The 10,079-nt window shown below is 37.9% G+C and overlaps 1 pseudogene; it reads left to right on the forward strand.

The window, feature by feature from the left end:
* Positions 1 to 239: 239 nt before the first annotated feature.
* On the forward strand, positions 240 to 3,289 carry LOC112822963 (ferritin light chain pseudogene; annotated as a pseudogene).
* Positions 3,290 to 10,079: the final 6,790 nt, after the last annotated feature.

The raw sequence follows: 10,079 nt of genomic DNA on the forward strand, positions 1-10,079 counted from the left end.
GTGTGTTACTGAAGGCTCAATCAGATCAGCTGTGCTGTAGATAAGAACCACTACAAATAATACTATATAGAGAACTTATAGGAATTCAACTCTAAGCAGGAATGGACGTGGTGAAGTCTGTGCAAAGCTATTGTCTCTGAATCTGAGGATGAGCCTAAAGAGGTATGACTCTCTTGGTCTAGAGGTCAGAAAGAAAAGCTGAATATGGAGGGAAATGATGAGAAACCAGAACCACAAAGATGAGCTGGAACTTGCACCTGTCTTTAGCATCTGCTATCAGCTTCAATGCTAGGATTGCCCTGAAGAAAAAGCTGACTCTCTTGAGCATAGATCTGTTCACATGCCCGGCACAGGATTCAGAGAACGCATGGGAGAAAATCCAGCAGGAGAGAAAGGAGCTGCAAGCCTGCGTGTTGACCCTTGCCAACAAAGTAAGCCAACACTGCCATGTGCTCAGTGCCCCAGACCAGCCACTAAAACATAAAACACTAACACCACTCCCTCACATCTGCCTGCCAAATCACATGCAAATTCCTCTTGTTGTCATCCATAATCCAGAACAATCCTGGGAAGGGGATGTTTGGAAAGGTAGTTAGAGCTCAGCTTATTTGGCACAGAATAAACCTGTCTGTGTTATTTGGGTCTCATTTTTAAAACATTCTTCTTCAAGATTCCTTTCCGTAACTCCTAAGACTAGGCTAACTACTAAAATGTGGCTCTGGAGTACTTCTCTTTTTTTCTTCAGTCCTATGTAGGGTTTTTTTTTTTGGTTTTTCGTTTTTTTGTTTGTTTTTATTGATCATATCTGCCCCCACAAAATGAAAAAATAAAACTTTTCAGTCTGGAAAAAGGCACAGATAGGTTTTTCTCTGAAAAAAAAAAAAGGTTTTGAAATAGTCCCTTCAAAGTTAAAGATTTTCTCCATATTCTTCCACTTAGAATGGAAGTTTCTATATACACAGAAGCTTTTTTTCCAAGAGGTAACTTCTGTGAAGGAAGACAGTAAAATGGAGGCCAACACGGTGAGTTATTTGTGAATCTCTAGATTTTTATCTTTTTATCTTTCCTAGATTTTTATCTTTCCTCCACATCTCTACTGAATAAATAAATGTTGTAAGCAATGCAGTATTTTCTTTAATTTTTTAAAAATCCCTATCTTTATTATTTAATAGGACTAGAAGGTATGAACAAATATGTCAAGATAATCACCAAGCAAAATCAATTGGGCACTCTTTGTCAGGGTGCCTTTTCTATACCTGTAGAGAAAATATTTCTAATGAAAGGAAAAATACAGAGAACAGAAAGTATACTCCTTACATAAAAATTAGATTTTCAAAGTTGTTCCCAACACACCTCTTCTCTCCCTACAGATGTCTCTGTACTTAGTTGAACATAATTATAAGTAAAATGAATTGTTAGGTTCACAGGATATAAAGTCAGGACCATGGGAATACACAAAGTATTAAATCTGAAATACAATTTAGTTTTGCTCTGGAAAAATTTTGTCATTTTTTTCGGACTTGCACTTCAGAAGTTTTTCAATGTATCAAAATATTATTGGATTTTTTTTTTATAGATATCCCGGGACTCCAGGATCATGACCTGAGCCGAAGGCAGTCGCTTAACCAACTGAGCCACCCAGGCACCCAATATTAGTGGATTTTAAATGTTACATATTAGTGGATTTTAAATGTTACAGAAGTTAACAAAGAACTTGCCTCTTCCAGCTGTGCTTCTCCTCTCATCTAATATGAACGGCCCCAGTTTCTTCATATTGGCCACATACTGAGCAAAGTGCCTTTATGCTAATTTGGAATCACCCTGTCCTATGCTTAGCAATGAATTAATATCAAGATGGTTTTTCATTTTTGAAAAATGAACTGTGATTCTTTAATAAAAATAAATCAAGTATTATTTATTATATTTGACAAGCTACTCAGCTAGCTAGGGCAACATTTAGTGATGTCCCCAGATAAAGATTTAGGTAACATTCTTTGAAAATAGGAGTCCCTGGTGAATTCTTAGGCCTTGGTGCTGTTTGTGATTGTTAGTTTTGCCTGTACCTCTGCGAAATGGTAAAAAGTGAATGAGTTCATTAAAGAGCTGTCTGTCGGCTAACTGAAATTCTGAAATCGGCTACTAGTGGAATTAATTAAATTCTACTTTTTTTTTCTTAGGGTATTAGGTATATTGACTAAGTTGCTAAACTGAAACAATCAGCTTAATGTACTTTTAAAGTCGACGAAATATTGTATCAGATTTAAGAGAAATAAAAAACAATTTTTTTAAAAAAGTAAATCGAATGAAACATTGAAGTATTTATTCTTTCTCAACAGACAGTATCGCTTTTAAAATCCAATGCATAAAAGCAGGGTACTGGGCTGTCCCTTGGATCTGTCTCTTGCTTCAACAGTGTTTGGACCGAACAGACCCAGGGATGCCCCTTCTACCAGCCTGAGACCACCCTCCAAACTTTTTTCCAGTCACAACCTTCAGAGCCATCTTCTTGGCCACCCTCTGCCTCCAGGACCAGCCAACACTCTATTTTGAGCTTAGCTCCTTATTACCATCAACCATGAGCTCCCAGATTTGTCAGAATTATTCCACCAAGCGGCACCTGGGTGGCTCAGTTGGTTAAGCATCTGCTTCGGCTCAGGTCACGATCTCGGGGTCCTGGGATAGAGCCCTGCATCAGGCTCCCTGCTCAGCGGGGAGCCTGCTTCTCCCTCCTCCTATGTCACTCCCCCTGCTTGTGCTCACTCCCTTCTTTCTCAAATAAATAAATAAAATCTTAAAAAAAAAAAAAGAATTTTTCCACCAAGGGGGAGGCTGCCATCACCTGCCTTGTCCCTGTGCATCTGTGGGCCTCCCTCACCTACCTCTCTCTGTGCTTCTATTTCCACCAGGAGGATGTGGCTCTGGAGGGCATGGACCCCTTTTTCCTCCAGTTGGCTGAGGAGAAGCATGTCTGCTCTTAAAGATGTAAAAGCAGCTCAGCCTCCACACCCTCTTCCAGGACCTGCAGAAGCCATCCTAAGATGGGTGGCATAAAACCCTGGATGCCATGGAAGCTGCCCTGGTTCTGGAGAACCTGAACCAGGCCCTTTGGGATCTGCATGCCTTGGGTTCAGCCTGCACACACTACCATTTCTGTGACTTCCTGGAAAACTACTTCCTAGAGGAGCAGGTGAAACTTGTCAAGAAGACGGGGGACCACCTGACTAATCTCTGTAGGCTGGCTGGGCTGGAGGAGGATCTCTTCGAAAGGCTCACCCTTAAGCATGACTAGGAGCCTCTGAAGCCCAGCATCCTCCTGGTTGCCAGGGCTTGTGCCTGAGCTTCTCCCTGCAGCAATTAAGCAGCATTTTAACCAACTTGGAGACCTCTCGCAAGCCCTGGACCAAATGGAAACAATAAAGCTTTTTGGAGCCAAAAAAAATCAATATATAAATAAATAAATTTAAAAATAAAAAAATAGTAAAAATTTAAAAATAATAAAATCTGATGGATAAAAAGTGTTTTTCTGTCTTTGCTTTGAACTATCAATTAAAAGCTCACATTCTTATAAGAAGTAACACTATTATGAAAAAAACAATAAACTTTAGACATCATAAGTCTGATTGTTATACTAGAGAAAACTACGGACGGAAGCCTAGGCTCTGTCCCTCTAAACATATCCTCTAAATCGATTTCACCACAAGTGAGAACTACCAAATATCCAGACATTGTCAGAAAAGGACAGATAAATGGAAACAACTCGAAGTTAAGTAGGAAAGAGAATCTTTCCATCTCTTCTTTTTGTGGTGATATGCTACCTGAGATATGCCAAGAGCTCTAATGCTGTACGTGGGATAGAGGTACTACCTACGTCCTGCCACAGGATTTAGGAAAGCTTTAAGGATAAAGCAGAATTCGAAAGGGGAAAAGAGGTTCAGGCTGGGAACGAGAGAAAGGTAGGGACACAAGAGGATCACACATTTAGCAGGAAAGGAAGGGCCAAATGAATGTGACTATATGGACTATTACCACGTTATTATGCATTAAAAGTTATACAACATAAGATGCATTGCATTTTCTGCTAAACCAAAACAACCTAAAAAGAGTTTCCAACCTACAGGAAAGCTTCAGCATAACAGATTTAAAACAGAAAGAGCCCATAGTTATTTTACAAGGCCAAGGTTTTAATGCACCAAGTGAAAAAATAAACCCTGAAGGGGGGATGCAAACTAGCCCAGAGAGAAATCAGTCATATCACGCACATGTGGTCATTGGACTCGATGGGTGAAATCTGAGTTCCAAAAGTGCTGTGTATTTTGTTATGTTATGTAAGTGATCACAGCAACTTGAGACCAGATTAACCTTCCCGAAAGTTTCCTTCCTTACTGCTCAAATTAAATCAGCGATAGTGGATGGGGAAGCTGCTAAGCATACCAAAATGCTCTGTTCTCCCTACACATTAGTCGGTGAGCAGAAGCACTTTGTAAACCCACCTGGAATGCCATCAATGATAAAGGGTGCTGTTACCTCTAGTAAAGGATGGAAATTACCCTTGTTCTTCAGAAACCTCTGTATTGGAAACCTCTACAGAAACACAAATTTCTCCACTGGATCCACATTCTTTAACCACTAGGGAGCTTCTTTTCTTTTCTTTTTTAAGATTTCATTTATGTATTTATTTGAGAGAAAGAGAGAAGACAAGCAGGGGGAGGGAGAGGGACAAGGAGATTCCACGCTGAACACAAAGCCCCACATAGGGCTTGATCTCAAGACCCTGAGATCATGACTGGAGCCGCAATCAAGAGTCAGATGCTTAACTGACTGAGCCACCCAGGCACCCCAACCACTGGGGAGCTTCTTGAAGCCAGGGTCACGGCTACTGTAAATGAATATTCCCCAGATGCCTAATAGAATGACTTGCACACACAAAAAAGTGTTGTGTGTTGGATGAATTAATGAACAAGTGAATCTTCTGGCCGAAATTGTGTACATATGACTTAAAGCATAGTGATGAGAAAGGCTTGCATTATGAGTAAAGGCAATACTCTTCCTCTGATTCTGCCCTAGTGGCAATAAGATATCTAGACTGAGATGGTCTTTAGACTACCTGTCTGACCACATGTGTCAGCTTCAAATCACATCCTACAGACACTCAGAATAATGAGTCTGCAGCCTACTAGGAATGTTGGAGGAGATAAAAATCATTCTACAACTAAGTGAAGGTTTCAGTGGGTGGCTTTATTTTAGATAAATAAGGAAATTCAGATGCAAGGGATACATTTATGTTTACAGATTCTTGATGCCTGAGTGAAGAGTCCAGAATATTCCTTGATTTCTTATGAAGCCATCCTAACATCAATAGTGCTATACTCAAAAAATGTTAAATCTATTTTGAGAGAAGATATACAAACTACCATGGAATATAATACAGCAGTGAAATATAAAGCAACAACAAAAAAGAGGTAGCACAAAGTCACGAAAAGCTTAATCAAGGAAGTAGGACAAGGTGAGACCTTGCGAAGTGAAGTAAGATTGGAGTGAGCTGGGATTGGGATGAGCGTGTTCCGTGTACATAAAAGTCTTTAAAAACCAAAGTTTGGCATTTGCTTTGTTACACGTGCTTCTGAGAGTTTCTTCAGTCCCATTCCAGAAATTAAATCTTTACTATTCCTGCCTCCCCTCATTTTACGCCCCATCGATGTTGGGGGGAAAAAAGCCTCCTTCTCCTGATACCCCTCAGTTCTAAGGTGCATCAGAGTTTTCAAAGTGTGTCTTAAGCTGATATTTCAAAGCCAAACAGGACCTCAGAGATAATACAGTTTAATCTCTTTATTTTACAAAGGAAGAAAGAAAGGTCTAGAGATAAAAGGTGACTTTTCCCAAATCACATAATAGTTAGCAGCAACTCAGTCTAGAACATAAGTATCTAAAATCCGTTTGGTGGAAATGTGTGACACTGCCTGTTCAGAATCCAGGGTTTACTATCTCCCAAGATAAAAGAAAATTCAGTGTGTTGGCTTATAGCTTCTTCCTTTTCTCTTACTAAATATCATTGTTGATATGAGATGAGCAGAGGTTGGATGTCCCCACACCCCCGACGGCAAAGTCCAGCCTTCTTGGATAGCTGCAACCCAGTGCCTCTCTGCCTCTTGAGTAGCTTATCTTGCAGGAATATGGAAGCAGAATGCTCACCAAAGGAGGGACTCGACTACAAAGATTGGTGAAGACCATACCAAACCAGTCTGCGCCAAGGTGGACCCCAGGGCTGACGCTTCACGGACTTCCCCTCACTATAATACTAAAAATTATGCCCAGGGTGGAGATGTAACATGCAAATGAGACACACATTGCATATTCTGTCCACTGCGCCTGTGCACCCAACTTCCTACATGCGTCAATGTCACTCCTTTCCTGCCTTGCTTAGTCTCTTTCGAACATTCGCTGGCCTTTGTTCTGAAAGCCAGCATGAAGCACTCTTTCCTTTATTCTGTCTCCTTTGTGCTGGAGCATAAGCCTCAATAAAAGCTTTGCCTGGAAATTTCTTTTTGGCCCCAGTCAATTTTTATTGCTTGGAGAGCCCAAGGACCAGAGCAGGTAACAGTTATATTCTAATAAATTTAGTGATATTATTGTTATGTGGTACATACCAATTTCTTGCAATTGTCTCTTTTCTAGACTCTGGTATTCTTCTATCAGTATTCAAGAATAAAACTTATAAATGTCTAGAGGTTTTAATGTATGTTTTTCAACTACAATGTTTTTTCCATAGTTTCTCTATATCAACTAGATTAATATTTCAGGCATACTCTCTGGTCTCCTTATTTGTTATATCTAAGGAGAAATAATTATACTATTTAATTATCTTCATCCATCTGTGATTTTCCCATGCCATTACCTAAAGAATTTTTGCTTATTCCTTTTGCCTTACTCTGTAAGTCTTAAAATATAGATAACTTATTGACTAGGTTTTATATAATTTTCACTTGATTCCCTACATATGCTGGTCATATTAATTTGCATTTTCTTCACTTAGTCCTGGAATATTTCTATTTCTTCTCTGTACCTGAATTGAATACTATATGGATTAAGCAGAAAATGATATATTTGTCTATGGAACATCTACTGAAAAGCTTTCATGTTACCATCTTTACAAAAGCATACCAAATTAATTATGAAAGCAATTGGAGATTGTGTTTCTATACTAGAGCTGCATAACTCTAGCAAGGCATGGCCTTGTTCAACAATGAGAACAGCCCGATTCCAAGGAACTCCAGGAGAAACATGACTATGTTCTAATAACCAATCACATAAACCTGATATTAGTCCCAAGCAAGCCAAAAGCTCACACCATTTTCTATGTATTAAAAATTATATTTGGGGAAATGATTTGAGTACTCATACAATCTGTATGATTTTTTTAAAAAGCTTTGAGAAAAAAATAGATTTTATATAACAAGGAAAAGAAGTCATAGAGATGTCTTTCTGGTATGACAGAGATAGCCCATATACATGCATTAAAACATAAGAAAGCTAAAAATCTCCAATCCCATCTTTATTTAAAGTTTAGAGATAATATTTAATGAATGATCCAGTGGTCAACTGAAGCCCACCTAGAATCCACCTCTTCATTTTAACATTAACTGAAGCCCCCAGTCTCTTACCTGTAATTCTGGTATCCAAAATCTCAGAAAATTGAAAAAATATATATAATTTATTTTGAGGCAGTCTGAACACATATACAGTCTGAATTCATTTAACATGGCTCACACTGATATAAAGTTATTTATAATATTTATTTGTCCTACATAGTATGAATATTTACAAATATCCCTGCAGAAATATTTTATTAATGTGTTTGATTATCCAATGCCACTAGTCTCTGCTGTTGGTATTACATAATAAATCACATTACTTTTCTAAAATTTAAGTATATTTGAATGCAAAACACATCTGGCAATAGGACATATATTAGTATTTTTAATTTATATAGCAATATATATAGTTTTTGAATCATTTTTACTTGTATGACTGTCTATCCTCTTGAAAACATTGAAAGTCATACACAATTTCAGATTAAGAAATTAGATTCAGGATAGCTTGGTGACCTCTCCAAGATTATGAAGGCAGTAATAGCCAAACCTTGAATCTATGACTGAATTAAAGTTTAGTCATTTTATTTAACTTAATGAGTGCCTACTATTGACTACCTACTGTGTGCTAGGGTTCTCTCCACTTTCCCAAATCTGACTCATTATCTGAAGTTGTTTAGTATTTGAGGAAAAAAGCTATTCACAGAGTTTAAGGAAAAGTTTCTAACTTTGGCAAATCTCAGTGATTATTAAAAGTGGGCTTAAAGATCATAAATGAAGCTGATCTTCCCACTTTGTCATGAAAATGTTGATTTTCATACATTGTCTACCACTCAAGCAATCTGACTACCTGTTGAAATCTCTCTTCATTATGAATATTTATAATGTTTTTAGTTAGCAAACAAACTAAATCCTAAAAAAACAATATTTTTTCCAATTCCAAAATGAACATATGATTAATTTTAGGAAATTTCTGTGTAGTCTGTAACTATATTTTAAATCTTTCTCATGTTTCTACCTAAGATAAACATTGCATTTCAAAGTATGAAAGTTCATTTTGTTGGTTCCTGTAAAGTTTTTCTTTTCTTCTAATGGAAAGTATATCACTTAGGCTGGGCATTTTTGTGTAATGGCCTCTAAGGAAAACGTTCCTATTTAAGCAGTGAGTTAATCAATTTCCTAAAGATAGCAAGACATTCCTCCAGAACAATTGTCCACCTAACATCTATGCAGTGTTCCCCCCTTCTTGTTCCACAAGTATGTGAAGCCCAGCTGACTGCTCTCAGATAACCTCTGTATCACCATCACAGAATTCCTGAGTTAGAAGTACCCTTGGAGAACACTGACCATAAAGACATTATCAACAGAAGCCCCAAAGAAGAGGTGAGTCTTGCAATTGGTCACATAAACAAGTTAGCAAGTAGAAGCACTTGAATGAGACAAAAACACCCAAGCCAAGAACCTTTTGAAATAAAAGCAATTGTCTTCTAAACTCAAACTACTGACTGGATTGGGATGGGGAGAGTCACCAAGAATGGGCATTTAGTGGAGTAATTTGGGGAATCCTAGGGCTAATGACAACAAATACATTCCTACCTATCTTTTTCTTTGCTTTTTTTCTAAGAGAAGGCTGCTTAAATGTAAAACAGAATGGAGAAGTAGAAAATTTAAAAATGCCTTCATTCTTAATGAGCTAGCTATATCAACTAACATATGGATGAGAAAAAATTGGATTAAAAATGGATTGGGTTTAGAAACAACAAAGCAAAGCTGGAAAGCAGGGAATACAAACCAGGAGCCCAGGTTCACAAAAAATCTTTTTTTTTTTAACTGCCTATATATTCTACAAAATTTAATTTGAATATCTTTGCAAGGGGCAAATTCTGTCTTTCTGTACTCTCCATCGGTATTTTTATATTTATCTATTTACTTATATTGTCTATTTACATATACCTAAATGTACATGTCTGACTCCCAAATCATTTGAGTCTCTTCTCTGAGTAATGTGTAGTTGGCATTTATAAAGAACTTGAAAGTAAATGGAGAGCTTGATGAAGATAGTATTTCAAGGCGTGTTAGGATCATAAAAGATTTGTGAATGATAGGAAAGCCTTGAAGATACATACTTGTGTAACGTACATAATAGAGGGCAGGGAAGAAGAACAGAACATATGGAAATGGAAACAGAAACCAATAAGCAAAGGAACATCCCAGAATAAGGAGCCACCTCCTCAGGGAGCAGCCTCTCTATGTACACTGGGAAATTCCTCTGATCTGGATCTCTAGGATTAATCTTCCTTTTGCTTTTTCTCACTGTCTTGTCAGCCTTTTTGGGAACTTTCCTGGTCTTTTTCTTCTAGCTTGTCAGGTGTTGATACTCTAGACTGCTAGTTACCCTTTCCTTGACACTCTTCTTATCCTGAGCTTTCCCCTTTGGGAAGATTTTCACCTCTTCCTAGGTAAAACCACACTGAGAAGTAGAAAATACTTAGG

Source organism: Callorhinus ursinus, unplaced genomic scaffold (assembly GCF_003265705.2).
Source record: "Callorhinus ursinus isolate GAN/ISIS: 27379988/994484 unplaced genomic scaffold, GSC_fseal_2.0 scaffold5, whole genome shotgun sequence".
NCBI classification, from domain to species: Eukaryota; Metazoa; Chordata; class Mammalia; order Carnivora; family Otariidae; genus Callorhinus; species Callorhinus ursinus.